Below are 3,903 nucleotides of genomic sequence, written 5' to 3'. Positions count from 1 at the left end.
TTCGTTAAGAAGTGATTTTTGCCTAATGTATGATATACCCTGGAAGATGTTCCATATATGCAGTGGAGAAGAATGTTTATTCCATAGCTCTTGGATGGATAGTTCAGTACCTGTTTTTAGCATTTGTCCTACAGGGCATTTTAGTCCAATGTTTACTTATTGAATTATGTCTGCATTATCTATTCATTGCTGAAAGTAAGGTGCTGAAGTTTTCCAGTATTATCTTGCACTTTTTTCTTCCTTTTGATCTATTAATATTTGAATTATATATATGCTTATATTACTTATATAGGTGTATTCCTGGTATAATATTTTCTTTTATTTTTCTCCTCCTTAATTCTGTATCTTCTTTTTGTCTTCGATATTTGGTGGTTTGATTACATTAAGATTACATTAAGCTATGGGGATATTTTTATTGAAATTCAATGTGATTGGAAGTCTTCGATATTCCTGTAGCAGAATATTTATATTTTATTTAAGTTTAGAAAGGTTTCTGTTATTATTTCTCTAAATAGGCTTTCTACTCTTTTTTTTGTACTTTTCTTTTCTTTTCTTTTCTTTTTTGAGATGGAGGTTTGCTCTTGTCTCTCAGGTTGGAGTACAATGGTGTGATTGTGGCTTACTGCAACCTCGACACCCTGGGTTGCAGTGATTCTCCTGACTCAGCCTCACGAGTAGCTGGGATTACAGGTGTCCACCAATATACTCGACTAATTTTTGTATTTTAATAGAAAAATGTTTTCACCACGTTGTCCAGGCTGCTGTCAAGCTCCTGACAACATACGATCCACCCACCTTGGCCTCCCAAAGTGCTGGAGATATAGGCATGAGCCATCATGCCCAGCTCTACCAAGTTCTTAAATGCCAGTGTCTAATACCTTTGCTCTTTGGATATTATCTCATTAATCTCATGAATCTTATTTATGTTTTCTCCTCTAACTGTATATTTTCAATTGACCTGTCTGAGTTTTGCTGCTTGACCACTTCTGTTGTAAGTGCTGTCAATTGCATTTTTTATTTTGTTGTGTTTTATTCTTCAAGATTTCTGTTTGTTTTTTCCTCCCATTATTTTAGTCTCTCGGGTGAGTTTCTCTGATAAATTTCGGAATTCTTTGTGTTTTGCTGAAGTCCACCGCATTGTCATAAAATAACTATTTTAAATTCCTTTTCGGGCCATGTGTCCATGCACATCTCTTTTGGGTCAGTCACCACTGGCACCTTACTTTGACCACTTGATGTCATGTTTTTCTCATTGATCCTAATCCTTGTGACTATGCATGGAAATCTGCGCAGTGATGTAGGTGCCTAGTTCAGTGTTCATGGTTTGGCTTTGTTTGGATGCTTTCTCCCACAGTAATCCTGTCCGGAGATTCAGGGCAAGGAGAAGAAGGAAATTAAGGTCTTTAAGCCTATGATAACTTCAGCCCTGGTAGCACTAGGGGAAACACTAATGAGCAGATTTTCATGGCTGGATTAATTTATACACAAAGCTGACTCAGTGCCAGGTTGTACCTGTAGCACACAGTTGAGCACTTGGTGCACTCAAGGCCTGTAGCTTCCATGGTCTGCCCTCTGCTCCTTATTCGGGGCCTGAGGTTACAGTAGTCAATCAGCAGGAATATTGACTGGAACTCAAGTCCATTCGGCTGAGGTCATAGTTTCTAGTCTGTTGCTGCGGTTGGTCTGCAAGATTACCCCTGGGTATCAGCCTCCCAAAGTGCTGGGGTCAGGGGACAGGCAAATCAAAGTCCCAAGGCAAAAAGGTCCTATGCCTACTTCCTTTGCCCAAGGAATCCTCCAACCTCCACCTACTGAGTAGTAGAGACTACAGGCATGTGCAGCTATGCCTGGCTAATATTTTTTGGGTTTTGTTTTTGTTGGGCTCAAGTGATCTATTCACCTCAGCTTCCTAAAGTGCTAGGATTAAGGGTATGAGTTACTACACCCAGCTAAAATTTACTTTCTAAAATTTAATTTTTAGGTCATTTATTTTTATTCAGTCTTATTTCTGATAAATGCAATTAAGCATGTTATTGCTTTAGTTTCTCTCTGGGTATTCCTGAAGGAATAAATGAACTCTTGATATTCATTTTCTAAATGGTGTTAGAAAATGAATAATTACTTTAGATGAGTAATGACTATATGGCCTCTTTTTGTTTTCTGGCTTCATTTCATTGTGTATGAAGAGTGTATTTTTTAACCCACCTGTTTATGGGAAATGAAATTTTATTCTTTCAACTGAAGGTAGTACAAAATTGTTTAAACTGATTATTCAACTACTTCATAATTTTGACTTTGTTCCTTTTGCATATTAGTCTAATTATTGGGAGAACAATGTCAAAATTAAATTAATTTGCTTATTAAAAACTTTCTGATAAAATTACATGAATACACACAAACAAAAACATGCACACTCATACCACCTAATTTCTAAAATGTTTAATTTTTCTGCTTCTCTGATACCTTGTATTTTGTCACTCAGAAAAATCTGTCAGCTCCACTTCCAGGATTTACTTTAACTGCACAGCTTATTTCTATTTCCCTTTATCACCATAGTCTAAAACACAGTTTACATTATATTTGCCTCCACTTTGCATTGTAATTTCCTCTTTACACTCTAGCTTTCTATGAAAAGGTAACTACCTTTTCAAAATCTAATCAGGTAATTTTGCTTTTTCTTAATTGAGACTTCTTTCTATGTGCTTTCACACCTTATAGTATCAGATATGAATGTCTCTATCCAATTGCATGTATTCCAGTTATTTTTTTTTTATTGGGGGGATGTGTATATACATTTACAAACATGGGTATGTATGTAATTACTTATTATTTGTTTTTCCCATGTGTAATATAGGTTTTGCATGCATATATTTACTAAATCCCTGATAATGTAAAATTAACAATTTTTTTCTTTTTTTAAGTAAATTATTTTCTGAAGGATGCGGGTTGGGAGGAATATACCTTAACATGGAAACTTTAAAAGAGAAAGTGGTCATTACTAATGAAAATTATTCTCTAACATTTTCTTGTTTATCTTTAGTAGCATTGCTGATGACATGTTTCCTCTTACCACTTGTGTATGCGGCCATTCACTGCAATACACTGGCCATCCATACCAGCAACGACTTTGCTGACATTAAGCTACAAGCGATAAAATTCATCTGTCATGATACAGTGTTCCTTGGTGATTATCTCACGTGTAGTGACTCTGGAATTTTTTCCTGCATCTCTGAAACAGAGGAGCCTACCATTACTATTAATCATATATTTTGTATTATTGTTGGCACCATGGCTGGAGTTTTGGAAAAGTGGAGCTCATCTTCATAACAACACAGAAAATAATTCCAGCATGGTGGGTACATACGGATGCTTACCTTAATCATGCTACTGTATGCTGCTATCAACTTCTCCGGCTGGTCAGCACTGAAACTGCAGCTCTCAAATGAGGAAGTAATTGACAAGAGACTGAGGTGGGCCATAGAATCCTACACTACAGCTTCTAGTTTTTAGAAAATGTGATAATAATATTGATATTTATGTTCTTTGGAGGGAAAATTTCACTGAAGTCTTGTGACTCATTAATTGCCATGTAGATCATCATAACCTAACTATTAGCCATTGGCTTTATGCTCCTCTTCTGTCAGTATTTGCACCCAAGGTGGTCAAGCAAATTTTTGTGAGGACATACTGAAAATCATTCAGAAGCACTGTGATATTGTGTAAACATCTGGAGAAAACTCAATTAAAAGAATAAAAATAAGCGGCTGAGGAATTAATATCACTCATGGAGAAGGGTTGGATATTTTCAATAAAAAAACGTATGCAATATCCATAAACTATCCATATATACTTTCACAGAACAAAGAGTAAAGAGGCTGAATATGACATTACAAAGATACTCAT

At 35.9% G+C, this 3,903-nt stretch overlaps 1 pseudogene; it reads left to right on the top strand.

Moving 5' to 3' along the window:
- Positions 1-3,029: 3,029 nt before the first annotated feature.
- On the top strand, positions 3,030-3,510 carry LOC107972814 (testis-specific XK-related protein, Y-linked-like; annotated as a pseudogene).
- Positions 3,511-3,903: the final 393 nt, after the last annotated feature.

The sequence above is a fragment of the Pan troglodytes genome, chromosome Y, assembly GCF_028858775.2.
Source record: "Pan troglodytes isolate AG18354 chromosome Y, NHGRI_mPanTro3-v2.0_pri, whole genome shotgun sequence".
Lineage (NCBI taxonomy): Eukaryota > Metazoa > Chordata > Mammalia > Primates > Hominidae > Pan > Pan troglodytes.
This window is presented reverse-complemented; position numbering and strand designations above follow the sequence as displayed.